Source organism: Oncorhynchus kisutch, linkage group LG8 (assembly GCF_002021735.2).
Source record: "Oncorhynchus kisutch isolate 150728-3 linkage group LG8, Okis_V2, whole genome shotgun sequence".
NCBI lineage: Eukaryota > Metazoa > Chordata > Actinopteri > Salmoniformes > Salmonidae > Oncorhynchus > Oncorhynchus kisutch.
In genome coordinates, this window is record NC_034181.2 from 18,284,441 (window position 1) to 18,304,143 (window position 19,703).

Consider the following 19,703-nt stretch of genomic DNA (forward strand, 5'->3'; position numbering starts at 1 on the left):
CTTCCATCATTCTTAAATGGAAGAAGTTTGGAACCACCAAGACTCCCCCTAGAGCTGGCTGCCTGGCCAAACTGAACAATCGGGGAGAAGGGCCTTGGTCAGGAAGGTGACAAAGAACCCGATGGTCACTCTGACAGAGCTCCAGAGTTCCTCTGTGGAGATGGGATAACCTTCCAGAAGGACAACCATCTCTGCAGCACTACACCAATCAGGCCTTTATGGTAGATTGGCAAGACGGAAGCCACTCCTCAGTAAAAGACACATGATAGCCCGCTTGGAGTTTGCCAAAAGGCACCTAAAGGACTCTCACACCATGAGAAACAAGATTCTCTGGTCTGATGAAAACAAGATGAACTCTTTGGCCTGAATGCCAAGCATCACGTCTGGAGGAAACCTGGCACCATCCCTAAGGTGAAGCACGATGGTGGCAGAATCATGCTGTGGGGATGTTTATCAGCGGCAGGGACTGGGAGACAAGTCAGCATCGAGGCAAAGCTGAACAGAACAAAGTACAGAGAGATCTTTGATGAAAACCTGCTCCAGAGCGCTCAAGTCCTCAGACTTGGGTGAAGGTTCACCTTCACTAAGCACACAGCCAAGACAAGGCAGTAGTGGCTTCGGGACAAGTCTCTGAATGTCCTTGAGTGGTCCATCCAGGGCCCGGACTTGAACCCTGAAAATAGCTGTGTAGCAACGCTCCCCATCCAACCTGACAGAGCTTGAGAGGATCTGCAGAGAAGAATGGGAGAATCTCATCAAATACAGGTGTGCCAAGCTTGCAGTGTCAGAGTCAAGAAGAATTAATGCTGTAATTGATGTCAAAAGTGCTTCAACAAAGTATTGAGCAAAGGGTCTGAATTCTTATGTAATTATAATATTTAAGTTGTTCATTTTTATAAATTAGCAAAAATAAATCTAAAAACCTGTTTTTGCTTCGTCATTATGGGGTATTTGTCACGCCCTGACCTTAGAGAGCCTTGTTAATTCTCTATTTGGTTAGGTCAGGGTGTGACTTGGGTGGGCAAATCTGTTTCTATTTCTTTGTTGGCCTAGTATGGTTCCCAATCAGAGGCAGCTGTTTATCGTTGTCTCTGATTGGGGATCATACTTAGGCAGCCCTTTTTCCCACCTGAGATTGGGCGATCTTGTTTTTGTATAGTTGCTGTGTTAGCGCTAGAAAACGCTACATTTGTTTATATTTTGATGTTTTTTTGGTGTTCATCAAAGAAAGAAAGATGTACGCTTACCACGCTGGACCTTGGTCCAATTGTTCTTTAAACATTTGTGACAGTATTGTGTGTAGATTGAAGAGGGGAAAAAATATTGAATCAGTTTTAGAATAAGGCTGTAACGTAACAAAACGTGGAAAAAGTCAAGGGGTCTGAATACTTTCCGAAGGCCAACCCAGACAGTCTTTCCTGAGACATTGTGTGTTATATGTCCATTGCCGTGCACACAATTTAAGCTTCATCTTGAATGATGCATGCCAAAATATACCAGAGACCAGGGACTGTTAATATTGCAACCACACAACTCAAATGCCAGTTCACCAGTAGCCCATAAACACAATTTCAAACCGCTTTTTTTGTTCAAGACCTCAAGAACTGTTGTCCTCTAAAGATGATAATCTGTTTGTATCTTTCAATTAATTGGCTGCCCAGTATCCAGACGACCTGTCCTCAGAGCTTCCTATATAGTTTATATCTTTCTGTAACATGTTAAAGCCACCAAGTGAATGAAGTGCCGTGCATGTTGGGTTTGTGTTCACGACACTTACATGTTCTACACTTAAAAGTCTGGTTCCTTCAGAACTCCAAACACTGAGAGATGTTTTCACACCCTACACACTTACGTGGAGTAGGCGGAGCTAACAGCATCCAGGAAGTCTTGGCTGAGGGCTGCCCTATCGCATGTCACCGGCCGCTGCAGCAACGCACCAATGAGAGGACATGTGACCAGGGGGATTCATGCCGATGATGCAGCGAGAACGCTGCCGCACGAACACCTGGGGGTCCTGAGCTCACATCAAACAACAGAGCCAGAGCTAGAGATGGGACATAGTGGCGGTGGTGGACAGTAAGAGGACCAGAGCTAGAGATGGGACATAGTGGCGGTGGTGGACAGTAAGAGGACCAGAGCTAGAGATGGGACATATTGGTGGTGGTGGACAGTAAGAAGACCAGAGCTAGAGATGGGACATATTGGAGGTGGTGGACAGTAAGAGGACCAGAGCTAGAGATGGGACATAGTGGTGGTGGTGGACAGTAAGAGGACCAGAGCTAGAGATGGGACATAGTGGCGGTGGTGGACAGTAAGAGGACCAGAGCTAGAGATGGGACATATTGGTGGTGGTGGACAGTAAGAGGACCAGAGCTAGAGATGGGACATAGTGGCGGTGGTGGACAGTAAGAGGACCAGAGCTAGAGATGGGACATATTGGTGGTGGTGGACAGTAAGAGGACCAGAGCTAGAGATGGGACATAGTGGTGGTGGTGGACAGTAAGAGGACCAGAGCTAGAGATGGAACATATTGGTGGTGGACAGTAAGAGGACCTAAGAGGACCAGAGCTAGAGATGGGACATAGTGCTGGTGATGGACAGTAAGAGGACCAGAGCTAGAGATGGGACATAGTGGTGGTGGTGGACAGTAAGAGGACCAGAGCTAGAGATGGGACATAGTGGTGGTGGTGGACAGTAAGAGGACCAGAGCTAGAGATGGGACATAGTGGTGGTGGTGGACAAGGACTTGTTACAGTACACACATACACAGACATAGATGCACAAACCAGATACACACACACACAAACAGATAAACAAATATTATGGAATAGTATATCACCTTTTAAATAAGATCCTTCATTAAATGTGCAAAAACATCAAGACGCTTTCATACCTTTCTGGCAGGCCTATATGTTTCACTAACACACGTGTTACACTGTCCTCTACTTCTGTAGCAAGCTGACATAACATTCTGGGAGGAAAGAAAACAATGTTCAGTAAGCTAATGACACATTTGACAGTATAAGTGTGTGTGTGTGTGTGTGTGGTGTGTGTGGTGTGTCCACAGCTTCAAAGCTAACGACCACATAGCATGATCCTATGTCACCTCTTGTGGCATCATATCATATCAACCACATGTTGACAAGAAAGAACCTCCAGTGGTCACATGAGAGAGCAGGTATGGACAACATATGAGCAACTTCAGAAATGTACATTATTCTACTAGAGCCCTGGTTCTAACAAGCATATTTCAGAAGGGGCCTCCGATACACCCATAAACCCAGCTGACTCCACAAGCCTTTTACAATCAGCTAGAGTCACTACAGAGAGTGAAAACTGATCTCCCAACTAACACTGACATAGCCTCCCTCCCAGGTTCTACATGGTCCTCACTGGCCAACCCAGGCAAACAACAACAGCTGGGGACCGTTCAGCAGACACCAAACCTACTACCAGAACTTGTCCAATAAGATCGCTCATTTTAACTATGTATGTGTGCGCTTGCTGAGTTGTGTCTCAAACACGTTGCCAGTTTGATTTAGCCATCATGGCACAGCTGGACACACTGTAGAGGCCCCGACAAGCAGTCTCCCTGTAATGCTGGGGCCATATCTATCAAGATTCCGAGTGCTGATTAAGGACCAGTTCTGTCTTTTAGATCACAATAAACAAGACCACATGGACAGAGGGAGCTGATCCTAGATCAGCACTCCTACTGTGAGACGCTTGATACATATGACCCTCTGGTCTACTGTACAGCGTAAGACAGTCTGTGCTGTGTCACTGATCTGATACTGAGCCCTCTCAGATGTGGGAGTGCTGGAAGCATAAGCCCTGAGTTCAGGCCTCGGTTAGGGTGCTGCTGAAGCAAATCGGCTGGTGGTGGTCACACTTTCATCTTTCATCTTTTCACCTGACAACAATAACTTTGGGAACATCCAGTGGCTATTCACTCTGATGTCAGTTACTGTGGAGTGCATCCCTATGACTGGAGCCTCAAATCCATTCATAAGTACAAAATAGCCAAAGGAACACTATTGATGGAGCACAACTGGTAAGACTGGGGAACAGAGAGAATATGTCTGACAAGAGAAAGAATGTAGAATAAGTGGGAGAAGAGAAGGAACAGAGAATCCTAGTGGTTAACAGTGGTTTTCCAGTAACTGAAAGATTGTTGGTTCGAATCCTCAAGCTGTCTAGATAAAAAATCTGTTGGTGTGCCCTTAAACTAAGCATTTAATCCTAACTGCTCCTGTAAATCGCTCTTCATAAGACTGTCTGCTAAATGGGAGAGGAGTGAAGGGGACTAGGGAAGGACTAAGATCCCTAAGGAGGGCTGTATGGTTTCCTGGCCCTACAGCACATTAACATGTCTGCTCTCACAGTCTGTCTCACACAACAGCCTCAATTTATACCATCTGAGACACACACACACAATGCAGACTGGGGTACTGGGGAGCGTAGAGGAATGGAATGGTGAAAGGGGGACGACGACGAGGAAGAGGAACTAAATGGAAATCTGTAGTTAAGTTGGTCTTGGATGCAAGGACTTGGACAGGTTTTGGTGGGTGATTATTTGACTGCTGTTAACAATTACAAAGTCATGATCGAATTCTTCAAAACTCCTAAAAGAGTACTGTGTAGTAGAGAGAGAGAGAAAGAGAGAGAGGCTGTGAGCAGAGCAACAGGCCCAACCTTCACTAATGCACCCCCTCAAGCACCATCCTGCGACCTAAGAGGTAAGTATCAGATGCTTAACATGCTCTGCTCACACCTACTGTAATGGTCTGGGCCTAAACACCTTGAAAACAACACTAGACAATGGAACACAAAGCTTTTACTATCTCATCCAGGAATATACAAGGTCTGAGATCATCTGCCTTTGGCCTAAAGAGCAGGAACCCAGACTTCAAAGAAGTTGGAAATACAGACATTGCCATCCTACAAGAAACATGAAATAGAGAAGACTGACCCACTGGTTGCCCTCTAGGATACAGAGAGCTGGTAGTCCCATCCACCAAACTACCAGGTGTGAAACATGGAAGAGACTCAGGGGGTATGCTAATTTGGTATAGAGCAGACCTAACCCACTATTAAATTAGTCAAAAAATGAACATTTGGCTAGAAACGAATAAGGAAATGATCTCAACAGAGAGAAATGTCCTCATGTGTGCTACCTATATCCCCCCAATAGAATCCACATACTTTAACGATGACAGCTTTTCCATCCTAGAGGGGGAGATCAACCATTTCCAGGCCCAGGGACATGTACTAGTCTGTAGCGACCTAAATGCCAGAACTTGACAAGAACCTGACAATCTCAGCACACAGGGGGACAAACACCTACCTGGAGGTGACAGAATCATTCCCAAATATTCCCCCCCCAGACCCAACTATGACAAAACAACCAACAGAAATGGGTCACAACTCCTGTAGCTCTGTCCCACCCTGGGTCTGTATATAGTCAACGGTAGGCTTCGAGGAGACTCCTATGACAGGTACACCTACAGCTCATCCCTTGGCAGTAATACTGTAGATCACTGACTTCAACCCAGAGTCGCTCAGAGCGTTCAGTCAGCCCACTAACACCCCTATCAGATCACAGCAAAATCACAGTCTACCGCAACAGAGAAATACTCAATCATGAGGCATCAAAGCCAAAGGAACTGCACAACATTAAGTACTGCTATAGATGGAAGGAATGTAGAGTAGAAACCTACCAAAAGCTATGAGGCAAAAACACATCCAATCCCTTTAAGACAACTTCCTGGACAAAATATTTCACCGTAATAGTGAAGGTGTAAACTTGGCAGTAGAAAACCTAAACTGTATATTTGACCCCTCAGCTTCCCTATCAAAAAATTACAAGCAGACAACGTAAGAAAATAAACAAGAATGACAAATGGTTTGATGAAGAATGCAAAAATCTAAGAAAGAAATTGAGAAACCTATCCAACCAAAAACATAGAGACCCAGAAAACCTAAGTCTAAGCCTTTGCTATGGTGAGTCACTAGAACAATACAGAAATACATTACATTAAAAGATTGAACAGCACGTCAGAAATCAGCTCAATTTAATTGAAGAATCCATAGAATCTAACCACTTCTGGGAAAATTGGAACACACTAAACAAACAACCACAAGAAGAGATATGCATCCAAAACGGAGATGTGTGGATAACCCACGTCTCTAATCTTTTTGGCACTATAACAAAGAACAAACGGCAAAAACATATACAGTGGGGCAAAAAAGTATTTAGTCAGCCACCAATTGTGCATGTTCTCCCACTTAAAAAGATGAGAGAGGCCTGTAATTTTCATCATAGGTACACTTCAAACTATGACTGACAAAATGAGAAAAAAAATCCAGAAAATCACATTGTAGGATTTTTTATTAATTTATTTGCAAATTATGGTGGAAAATAAGTATTTGGTCAATAACAAAAGTTTATCTCAATACTTTGTTTATATACCCTTTGTTGGCAATGACAGAGGTCAAACGTTTTCTGTAAGTCTTCACGAGGTTTTCACACATTGTTGCTGGTATTTTGGCCCATTCCTCCATGCAGATCTCCTCTAGAGCAGTGATGTTTTGGGGCTGTTGCTGGGCAACACGGACTTTCAACTCCCTCCAAAGATTTTCAATGGGGTTGAGATCTGGAGACTGGCTAGGCCACATCAGGACTGTGAAATGCTTCTTACGAAGCCACTCCTTCGTTGCCCGGGCGGTGTGTTTGGGATCATTGTCATGCTGAAAGACCCAGCCATGTTTCATCTTCAATGCCCTTGCTGATGGAAGGTGGTTTTCACTCAAAATCTCACGATACATGGCCCCATTCATTCTTTCCTTTACACGGATCAGTCCCTTTGCAGAAAAACAGCCCCAAAGCATGATATTTCCACCCCAATGCTTCACAGTAGGTATGGTGTTCTTTGGATGCAACTCAGCATTCTTTGTCCTCCAAACACGACGAGTTGAGTTTACCAAAAAGGTCTATTTTGGTTTCATCTGACCATATGACATTCTCCCAATCTTCTTCTGGATCATCCAAATGCTTCCTAGCAAACTTCAGATGGGCCTGGACATGTACTGGCTTAAGCAGGGGGACATGTCTGGCACTGCAGGATTTGAGTCCCTGGCGGCGTAGTGTGTTACTGATGGTAGGCTTTGTTACTTTGGTCCCAGCTCTCTGCAGGTCATTCACTAGGTCCCCCCGTGTGGTTATGGGATTTTTGCTTACCGTTCTTGTGATCATTTTGACCCCACGGGTGAGATCTTGCGTGGAGCCCTTGATCGAGGGAGAATATTAATGGTCTTGTATGTCTTCCATTTCCTAATAATTGCTCCCACAGTTGATTTCTTCAAACCAAGCTGCTTACCTATTGCAAATTCAGTCTTCCCAGCCTGGTGCAGGTCTACAATTTTGTTTCTGGTGTCCTTTGACAGCTCTTTGGTCTTGGCCATAGTGGAGTTTGGAGTGTGACTGTTTAAGGTTGTGGACAGGTGTCTTTTATACTGATAACAAGTTCAAACAGGTGCCATTAAGAGGTAACAGGTAACGAGTGGAGGACAGAGGAGCCTCTTAAAGAAGAAGTTACAGGTCTGTGAGAGCCAGAAATCTTGCTTGTTTGTAGGTGACCAAATGCTTATTTTCCACCATAATTTGCAAATAAATTAATTAAAAAATCCTACAATGTGATTTTCTGGATTTTTTTCTTATTTTGTCTGTCATAGATGAAATGTACCTATGATTTTACCCCACTGTATTTTTTTATCCTTTATTTAACTAGGCAAGTCAATTAAGAACAAATTCTTATTTTCAATGACGGCCTAGGAACAATGGGTTAACTGCCTGTTCAGGGAGAGAACGACAGATTTGTACCTTGTCAGTTCAGGGATTTGAACTTGCAACCTTCTGGTTAGTAGACCAACACTCTAACCACTAGGCTACCCTGTATCATGATTGGCTGAGAAATAAGCACAGTAGTTTATGTGAGAAAGTACTGTAAAGTACACACACGCACACGCACGCACGCACGCACGCACGCACGCACGCACGCACGCACGCACGCACACACACACACACACACACACACACACACACACACACACACACACACACACACACACGCCTCCTCTCCCCTACCCTACTTCCCCTCTTACAGGTCAACAACCATCTGGCAAATTAACAGTATACTTTAAAAAGCACTGTTTTAATTAGCGAGGCATTTTATTAGATGAAGAATGTATCCAAAGAATACACACATTCAATCTGGCAAAAATGTGAAGGTTTGGTATTGTTTATGGTTAGCCATCTGTGTGACCCCTGAGAAAGTTGAAAATCCTCGAATCCTTTCTTCTTCACTTTCTCCCTTTTTTTCTCCATTTTTCTCACCTTTCTCTGTCTCTAAAAACAAAGTACATTCAAGTTGAAAATAGGAGTAAGTTGAGCCTTTCATCCATTCTGAAGGTGAAAACTCAGTTCAATATTCTTTTCAAAACATGCTTTAGGGTTTTTCGGGCATAAAAGCTCACACTAACTTAGAGACTCAATCAAGCACATTAATGAGCCATTTCCTATTTGGGAAGAGAGGAAGTACTATAAAAAGAAATGGACCAAAAATCACTTCAATAGGCTTAGAAGAGTTAAAGGGTTCTTATGCATGTCACCCTGCATCCCACTGCCGGCTTGCTTCTGAAACTCAGGGTTGGTCCTAGTCAGCCCCTGGATGGGAGACCAGATGCTGCAGGAAGTGGTGTTGGAGTGCCAGTAGGAGGCAACCTTTCCCAAGTAGGAGGCAACCTAAATATCCCAATGCCCCAGGGCAGTGATTGGGGACATTGTCCTGTGTAGGGTGCTGTCTTCTGGATGGGATGTTATATGGGTGTCCTGACTCTCTGTGGTCACTAAAGATCCCATGGCACATATCATATCAATAGTGGTGTTAATGTGTGGGAGTGAGTGAGTGAGTGTCTCTGTGTGTTTAAGGGAGCAAGCCTCAGTGTGTGTATAACAGACTCTTCAGCTCAGAGCAATACATTTAACTTGTGTGTGTGTGTGTCACAACCAGGGTGGTACTGCTGTTGTGTTTTGTTTTTGATGACCTTTATGCATCACTTTAATATGTGCTCGCCCTGTCAATATACTGGACACTAGGGCAGGGAATTGCCAGGGCCCTCACTATACGATATTACCACTATACCTTGGAGCCGATACAATATGTATTGCGGTTCTCAAGATTCTCACTTCTATATGTATTGAGATTCTCAACATTCTAATGATTCTGCAGTACATGTATTGCGATTCGATACTGAGATTTTATTCCGAATCGATGTTCCATATTGCTCACCATATGTCTGCTAGGAGAGGGACAAGAGAGAACAATGAGAAAACAAGATTTAAACAGTCATGGAAATGAAAGTGCAGAGAACATTTAAAAAGAAGACGGAGAACAAACTATACAGCATGAAGGAAAAATACTGGAGTTTTGGTGCAGGTACGGCCAAAATAATATTGTGATATTGTCAAAACGATACGATATTATTTTTAACTAACGATGTAATTTTTTCCCCCATCACTACTGTAGACTGATGCACACTCACAGCATCCAACTCTTTTCAGTCCTGTACATAACACATGTTCTCAGTTTAATATGACATGCGTGTGTGTTTGTGCATGTGTGTGTCATTACATAACTCAACCCAGGAGGAATGTTCATTTACAAGAAGACCTTTATTAAGGTTTCTGGCTGTTGAAACATACGATACAGGCCTCAAAGAAAGAATAAGCCATCGCAACAGAAAAGAATCATCACCAACTGCCATAGCCAAATCAGCATGAAAGGCAGTACTAGTACTGTCCCTGACAAAAGTATGAAAATGTATGCTCTCACTACTGTAAGTTGCTCTGAATAAGAGCATCTGCTAAATGACTCAAATGTAAAGGTGTGTTTCTGATGCTTTACTCTGACATCTAGGACAGAAGTGACTGATTATGTGGTGATCAAGGGGAGTTAACGAGACTTCATTGAAGTCCTTTGTCTGTCCAACTATGTCATCAGGGCAAAGATACAGTATGAAAAAGCAACGTCAATCCCACTGAAGAGCCATTCTGGTCTGCATCACAAATGGCCCTTTATTTGCTATATAGTGCACTACTATGAGCCCTGGTTAAAAGTAGTGCAGAGCACTATATAGGGACTAGAGTGCCATTTGAGACAAAGCCTCCATGGGATGGGGTGGATAAGGGTGTCAGTGGTATAGATGTGTAATGTGTATACTGCACACAATGTCAACTAAACACACACACACAATGCTTCTCCAAAACTCCAATGCTGTGAGTGTGTGTATCCAGCAGCCAGAAGGAAACCAAACACACACAGCTCCCAGGGTCCTAACCCAAAGGAAATTGATATTAATTGGAGAGAAAAAAATTATCCTCGGGGCCAAAGCCACAATAAAGTCTTGAAGTCATCAAAGAAGGCAAAACTGGTGCCAAGAATTATTTTATTTTATGAGCTCTCTGCCGGGAAAGGATTTCTCTCCAATTAGGCGATCATTCCCTCTCTCCTTCACACTATTTCACTCTCTCCATCTCTCTCTCACATTTCAGATGTTCTCACCAAAAGGCTGACATACTTCCAAAGTGATGAAAGCAGAGAGAGAGAGGGAGAGTGAGAGAGAGAGAGAAAGAGAGAGAGAGAGAGAGAGAGAGAGAGAGAGAGAGAGAGGGAGAGGGAGAGAAGAAGAAAAAGAAGAAGGAGACAATGTGAAAGAGAGCGGTCGAGGGAGAGGATTCCATGTCAGCACTGGCTGAGGTGTGCATCGTGAAGCCAAGTTAAAAGGCTTGACTGACAAAGTGACAAAGTGACAACTTGTCTTCTTCTCTGGCTGTGCTTCCAGAGCAGACCTGGTGCTGAGTATAGACAGGCAAACTACCAAGCCCTTCAAAGGAGAAAGACAGAGGGAGGATAGGCAGAGCAAGAGATTGAGAAACACAGTGACCGTAAGAGTGGGATGCTAAATCCCCTAGCCCTTATAGGTACTTTTGTAGATCTGAGAGGTGTAGCTTTTTACAATATTACTTAAAGCTGACCTCTCTAAAATGTGCTGGGCGATTCCAAGGAAACAGAATTACAGTGAGACTCAGATTTTCACTTTAAAATGTATACCAAACAAAAAACATTATTTCAAAGTTTAACAAACAATACAACTCTTTGCACAAGGATTACTTTGAACAATTTCCATGAAAAAAAAAAGTTTTACATGGAGAATTGTGCAGTCAAAGTTTGGTAGAAAATTTAAATGAGGGAGATTTTACCATAATTCTCTTACCGAACTTTACTTCTGCAGTTATTCCAGAAAAAGTAATTTTTTTTGTGTTATTGTGCATAGAGTTGTATGGAGGTTTGTTAGCCTTTTCCACACGTATACTGGTTGAAATATCTGATTTTGTCATTTATAAGTGCCCTAATTGGAACTCAGTAGCCGTACAATAACACACTATACATGGCGTCAGAGCTCAGGTTCTCCGCTTCATAGCACTGTATGGGTTTAAACATGAGCACCGCGCACGACAACAAGATGCCCCCCTCCCTCCCGCTAAATAAGCTGCAGAACATACACTTGAATGCACTCATGACACCAAAATGACAATCTGTTTGTCTGAAGTGCCTTTTGAACGCCTAACACAGTAAGATCGTATTTTATAACTTAAAGCTTTCAAATGAAGCACACCTGACCCGATCTATAATGAAACGATCTATAATGAAACGTTTTTTTTTTGCATAAACAACAAGAATAATTGTGTGATGGTGGCGCTGTGTTCCAAACAAAAAATGGCTAGTGTGCTTGCTTCAGTTCCTCAATGGCAAAGCTAGGAGAGCTAAACAAAGTACCTTCTAGTCGAAGCCTCTTACCTTGAGTCATTAATGTGAAATGACTTAGGAACTGTGAGCAGTTCTGAGAGATGTGTGGCCACCAGTTAGACCTCTACCTCAAATGCTTGAAATAGTTATTCTTTCTTATCTTGCACCTACTCCAAAATGTCAATTAATATTCGTATTATGTTTCTGAATGCATCCAGAGTATTTTCAGATGTATTTTATTAATAAATGCTGTGAAAATAGTTATTCTGTTAGAAACATTTCAATTTGGCCCTTTCCATATTGGCTCATTTTCACGAGTGTAAGGGGTTAAACTTTGAAATCAATGATTTTTGCCTGATATATATTTTTAAGTGAAAAATCTGAGTGTCAGCGTAATTCCGTTACCATGGAATTGTCCTTCTACACTTGATGTAGGGATACATTAGGTTAGCTCTGACAGTCCCCTGACAACTATTAGCTGGCTAACTCAACATTTCAGCACGCCTCTTGTTGATTTGTGATGGGAGCCCAGCTTTCAGCGCACCACAAGTTGAGTATAGTATAGCATGCCCAACCAGCTCACACACACATACACACACATTATACCACCAGAGATGTTTTCTAAGATGTGCTTGTGGAGAACAGTTTACCGTTCCAATTATACAATTGTTGACATTATTTCAAAATAGTCAAATCTGTCAAGCAAAGAAACATCACATCATTTCTCCAATAGGCTGTACAGCAGTATTTTCCCATACAGACAGCCTTACATACAATCCAAAAGTTTCATCAGGATTTAGCCTAGACTCTTAATCTGTAGTTTCTTCTTGAATATATGTAGTTTCCTTAGTGGCGTGTAATGGATGCCAATGGAAGCCAGGCTTGGATGTTGTCAAGGGAGGCCAGATGCTCTCAGGCTTCCCTTGCCTTATAAAAAAAACATTTTAAAAATTCAACTTTCATCTCTGTGTGTTTCATCATTTCCCTTCAATTCGCAAGAGACTGAATGCATCTCACAGGAGAAAGCATCCGAGCAAGCAAAACAGCGCCCTTCTGTCACTATGTGTGTAGGACCATCTATCTGATGCTGTCTGGTCCAAACGAGTATGACATTGTTGCCGCCTATAGCATTGAAGGCAAGGGAAGCCAGCAAGCATCTGGCATCCCTTGACATCCAAGCCTGGCCTCCCTTGACATCCAAGCCTGGTCTCCCTTGACATCCAAGCCTGGCCTCCCTTGACATCCAAGCCTGGCCTCCCTTGACATCCAAGCCTGGCTTCCATTGGCATCCAAGTATACAAATTAGCCAACCAGTGTTGAGCTAAACTGAGCGAGTTCAACTGTGAATGGTCCTGGTGAACCAAAAAACCTAATTGAGAGCATACATCATTGACAGAAAAACTTCAATTGTTGCATCTTGTAGTGTTGTTGTCCTCTGGTGGTTAGCTAGCTAGCTAAAATTGTGCTTTTCCTAAATTAGCCACGGATGGAGATAAGGATTTGTACTTCTGGTTTTACTTAATTCTCCGTACTGGACAATTATTATAACGTCGATTCTGATCTAACCATAAATTCATACATTGTTGTGCCCCTGGACAGAGAGGATGGAAGTTCAACATGTAGCTAGATGTAGAAGGCTAATGTTAACTAGCTAAAGTTGCCCATGAACGGAAGTTAGGATAGCAAGCAAGAATTTTTGCCACACACAGAAATCAGAACCATGGACAGCCACATCATATTTAGCTTATGTTGATTGGACTAAATTGTTTTTGGTATCTTTTAGTTGTCACTGTATGAGACTAAGCAGAGCTACAGTGGCAAGAAAAAGTATGTGAACCATTTTGGAAATACCTGGATTTCTGCATAAATTGGACATAACATTTTATCTGATCTTCATCTAGGTCACAACAATAGACAATCACAGTCTGCTGAAACTAATAAGACACAAACAATGACACATTTTCATGTCTTTATTGAACACACCATTTAAACATTCACAATGTAGGGTGGAAAATGTATGTGAACACTTGGATTTAATAACTGGTTGACTCTTCTTTGGCAGCAATAACCTCAACCAAACATTTTCTGTAGTTGCGGATCAGACCTGCACAACGGCCAGGAGTAATTTTGGACCATTCATCTTTACAAAACTGATCAGCAATATTCTTGGGATGTCTGGTGTGAACTGCTCTCTTGAGGTCATGCCACAGCATCTCAATCGGCTTCATTCCAAACAACTCAACTGTAGTTTCATCTGTCCACAGAATATTTTGCCAATAGCGCTGTGTAACATTTTGCTGCACTTTTGCGAACTTCAGACGTGCAGCAATGTTTTTTTTGTGTTTTAGGTATTGTAGACTCGTCAAGAGAGATGTTAGCATGTTACAGAGATTTATGTAAGTCTTTAGCTGGCACTCTAGGATTCTTCTTAACCTCATTAAGCATTCTGTGCTGTGCTCTTGCATTCATCTTTGCAGGACGGCCACTCCTAGGGAGAGTAGCAACAGTGCTGAACTTTCTCCATTTATAGACAATTTGTCTTACTGTGGACTGATGAACATCAAGGCTTTTAGAGATACTTTTGTAACCCTTTCCTGCTTTATGCAAGTCAACAGTTCTTAATCGTAGGTCTTCTGATATCTCTTTTGTTCGAGGCAAGGTTCACATCAGGCAATGCTTCTTGTGAATAGCAAACTCACATTTTGTGAGCGTTTTTTATAGGGCAAGGCAGCTCTAACCAACATCTCCAATCTCGTCTCATTGATTGGACTCCAGGTTAGCTGAGTCCTGAATCCAATTAGCTTTTGGAGAAATGGACAAGAAAAATACAATACTGTGTGTGTTATTAGTTTAAACACACCATGTGTGTCTATTGTTGTGACTTAGATGAAGATCAGATCAAATTTGATGACCAATTTAAGCAGAAATCCAGGTAATTCCAAAGGGTTCACATACGTTTTCTTGCCACTGTAACTTAATAATGTTGAAATGTTGAAGTTGAAATAGTGCTGGAATATTGGAGGCAGCTCCTGTTTTCTTTGCGACTTGCGGTAACTCTCTGTGGTTTTAAATAAGTAGTTGTTTCGTGGTCCGAAAATGTTAATTTGCTTGACCATGCTGTAGGTCATGTAGCTGTAAGTTACTGTACATGCAATATGCTTTGTGGACTTCACTGGACAAAGGCGGCTATCCGGTTTTGTGATGAAACAAAGGTGTGGTTTAATTTATTTGGCCATCTTATTGTCTCGGCCATTAGGCCTATATATCATGGTTTCAGGGCATATGAACTAACAAACAACACAATTATTCCAACATATAGGTTGTAATATAGCATTATTTTGGGTGTCGGGGAGGCTTGGCTTCCCCAGTGATTTTACCCAAGCACCGCTACTGAGTTTCCCACTTCACAATTGGGATGTTATGTCACTGGCCTACACACAATACCCCATAATGTCAAAAATTGAATATTGTTTTTAGACATTTTTACAAATTAATAAAAAATGAAAAGTTGACATGTCTCGAGTCAATAAGTATTCAACCCCTTTGTTATGGCAAGCCTAAATACATTCAGGAGTAAAAATGTGATTAACTGGTCATGTAATAAGTCTCATGAACTCACTTTGTGTGCAATAATAGTGTTTAACATGATTTTTGACTACCTCACCTCATCATGATTTTTGACTACACATACAATTATCTGTAAGGTCCCTCAGTTGAGCAATGAATTTCAAACACAGATTCAACCACAAACACCAGGAAGGTATTCCAATGCCTCGCAAAGAAGGGCGCCTTTTGGTAGATGGGTAAAAAAGCAGAAATTGAATATCCCTTTGAGCATGGTGAAGTTATTAATTAATCGTTAAGGACTGGTGAGTTTTTCTGGATAAAAAGTAAATGAAATGGAGCTAAGCACAGGCAAAATCCTACAGGAAAACCTGGCTCAGCCTGATTTCCACCAGACACTGGGAGAGGAATTCACCATTCAGCAGGACAATAGGCCAAAGATACACTCGAGTTGCTTACCAAGAAGACACTGAATGTTCCTGAGTGGCCGAGTTTCAGTTTTGACATAAATCTACTTGAATATCTATGGCAAGACCTGAAAATGGTTGTCTAGCAATGATCAATAACCAATTTGATGTTGTTTCTACAAAGTAGAACTCAGGGATTCAGGCTGTGACACAACACAATGTGGAATAAGTCAAGGTGTATTAATATTTTCTGAGGGCACTGTATGTTAGGAAACTTTTCAATGGGGACTGTAGAATTGCCTTTATTAATAAGGTAACTAGAGGAGTGACTAGCTAAGACGTTTTATGTTTTATTGCAATGTATTAAATATTCTAAATTCCACAAGAGCATACTGTAACTGAACTGTATCAATGCACTTCAATTGGAATGCAATACCCATGAGCTACTTACCACAAGATGTCAGTATTTCATGTTCTCACGTTGAGACGTAAACACAGCCGCTCTTGTCTCGTGAAGTCCTCCTGCCGTTGACATACAAAACACACTCAACAAGAGAGGACTTAGCCTATCTGTGTGGTGTAGTCTAAGATTGAAAATACATTATGAGTAGTCAAAATGATACCACATTCAGTAGCCATCATAGAATTGCTTTGGCTAATGCTTTCCCTATCAAAGAAGGCATACTGTAGCATACCAGTCTAATTTGTTTCAACTGTAGCTACACACTATCCTAAGACAGGCAGTCATAATATCAACATTTAATATGCTGTCAGTGACATTAAATTACCAACCTGTATGTTCAAATTCACCGTCAGAAAATATGCTCCTTTGTAGTGACAACAATCTGAATTTCCCTCTTCGCCAGCAAAGCCGGATATTGTCGGATACCATTGGTTCAGCGCCCCACAGCACATTCTCAACTGTAGGCAGTTGCTTGTGCCTCATTTGCTGTTTGTTTCGGATCTAGGAGCAGTTTACCCTGCCCAAATCCATACATTGCCTTCAGAAAGTATTCATGCCCCTTGACTTATTCCACAGTTTGTTGCGTGACAGCCTGAATTCAAATTAAGTACATAGATTTTTTTTTTTACACACAATGCCCATAATGACAAAGTGAAAACAAGTTTTTATTTATTTTTATATTTCCACATGTATTATGAAATACATACTGTACATATCTCATTCACATAAGTATGCACACCCCTGAGTCAATACTTTTTAGAAGTCTTTCTGGGTAAATGTCTAAGAGCTTTCCACACCTGGATTGTGCAACATTTCCCCATTAGTATTTTCAAAATGCTTCAAGCTCTGTCAAATTAGTTATTGATCATTGCTAGACAACCATTTTCAGGTCTTGCCATACATTTTCAAGCAGATTTAAGTCAAAACTGTAACTCGGCAAATTGGCCACTCAGAAACATTCAGTGTCTTCTGGGTAAGCAACTCCAGTGTAGATGTGGCCTTGTCCTGCTGAAAGGTGAATTCATCTCCCAGTGTCTGGTAGAAAGCAGACTGAACCAGGTTGTCCTCTAGGATTTTGCGTTAACAATTACAAACATACCCATAAAAGGATGCAGCCACCACTATGATTGAAAATATGTAGAGTTGTCAGGCTGTGGGTAACTGGTGCATGGAATCAGGCGCAGGAGAGCAGAGATGAGTGTACAAAGTAATTTATTCCACGAACAGCACCAGTATAAAACAAATACTAAAGGTGCATGAAATTACCGGTCACTCGTAAATAAAGGGAGTAATAACAAACCCTGCAAACAATACCAGCCAACAAGTAACGACCTGAACATTATATACAAACACAAACATGGGGGAAACAGAGGGTTAAATAATGAACATGTAATTGGGGAATAGAAACAAGGTGTGTAGAAAACAAAGACAAAACAAATGGAAAATGAAAAGTTGATCGGCGATGGCTAGAATTATGCGTTGTATTGAATTTGCCCCAAACATAACACTTTGTATTCAGGAAAAAAGTCAATTGTTTTGCCACATTCTTTGCAGTATAACTTTAGTGCCTTGTTGCAAACAGGATGCATGTTTTTGATTATTTGAATCTGTACAGGCTTCCTTCTTTTCACTGTGTCAATTAGGTTAGTGTTATGTTATGTTATGTTATGGTAACAATGTTGTTGATCCATCATCAGTTTTCTCCCTAAGCGTTTCCCTTCCTCTCCGTTAATTGATTTGGGAAGGATGCCTGTTGTCTAAATTCCACATTACACTCTGGGGTAGGGAAAGTGTAATTAATAACTTCACCATGCTCAAAGCGATATTCAATGTCTGTTTGTTTTAATTTTATACCCATCTACCAGTAGGTGTCCTTCCTTGCGGCATTGGGAAACCTCCCTGGTCTTTGTAGTTGAATCTGTATTTGAAATTCATTGCTCGACTGAGGGACCTTGCAGATAATTGTACTTGTGGGGTACAGAGATGAGATAGTGATTCATAAACCAGGTTAAACACTATTATTGCACACAGAGTAAGTCCATGCAACTTGTTTAAGCAACTTTTTACTCCTGAACTTATTTAGTTTGCCATAACAAAGGGGTTGAATACTTACTGACTCAAGACATTACAGATTTTCATTTTGAATGAATTTATAAACATTTTGAAGTATTTTGTGCAGTATTTTGTGCAGTATTTTGTGCAGGCCAGTGACAGAAAATCGCAATTTAATATTTTTTTTAAAATTCAGGCTTTAAACATAACAAAATGTAGAAATAGTCAAGGGGTATGAATACATCTGAAGGTACTGTATCTGGCTGTAGCTGATTGTATCTGACTATAGCTGATTGTAGATGACTGTATCTGACTGTAGCTGATTGTAGATGACTGTATCTGACTGTAGCTGATTGTAGATGACTGTATCTGACTGTAGCTGATTGTAGATGACTGTATCTGACTGTAGCTGATTGTAGATGACTGTATCTGACTATAGCTGATTGTAGATGACTGTATCTGACTGTAGCTGATTGTAGATGACTGTATCTGACTGTAGCTGACTGTATCTGGCTGTAGCTGATTGTAGATGACTGTATCTGACTGTAGCTGATTGTAGATGACTGTATCTGACTGTAGCTGATTGTAGATGACTGTATCTGACTGTAGCTGATTGTAGATGACTGTATCTGACTGTAGCTGATTGTAGATGACTGTATCTGACTGTAGCTGATTGTAGATGACTGTATCTGACTGTAGCTGATTGTAGATGACTGTATCTGACTGTAGCTGATTGTAGATGACTGTATCTGACTATAGCTGATTGTAGATGACTGTATCTGACTGTAGCTGATTGTAGATGACTGTATCTGACTGTAGCTGATTGTAGATGACTGTATCTGACTGTAGCTGATTGTAGATGACTGTATCTGACTGTAGCTGATTGTAGATGACTGTATCTGACTGTAGCTGATTGTAGATGACTGTATCTGACTATAGCTGATTGTAGATGACTGTATCTGACTGTAGCTGATTGTAGATGACTGTATCTGACTGTAGCTGACTGTATCTGGCTGTAGCTGATTGTAGATGACTGTATCTGACTGTAGCTGATTGTAGATGACTGTATCTGACTATAGCTGATTGTAGATGACTGTATCTGACTGTAGCTGATTGTAGATGACTGTATCTGACTGTAGCTGATTGTAGATGACTGTATCTGACTGTAGCTGATTGTAGATGACTGTATCTGGCTGTAGCTGATTGTAGATGACTGTATCTGACTGTAGCTGATTGTAGATGACTGTATCTGACTATAGCTGATTGTAGATGACTGTATCTGACTGTAGCTGATTGTAGATGACTGTATCTGACTGTAGCTGACTGTATCTGGCTGTAGCTGATTGTATC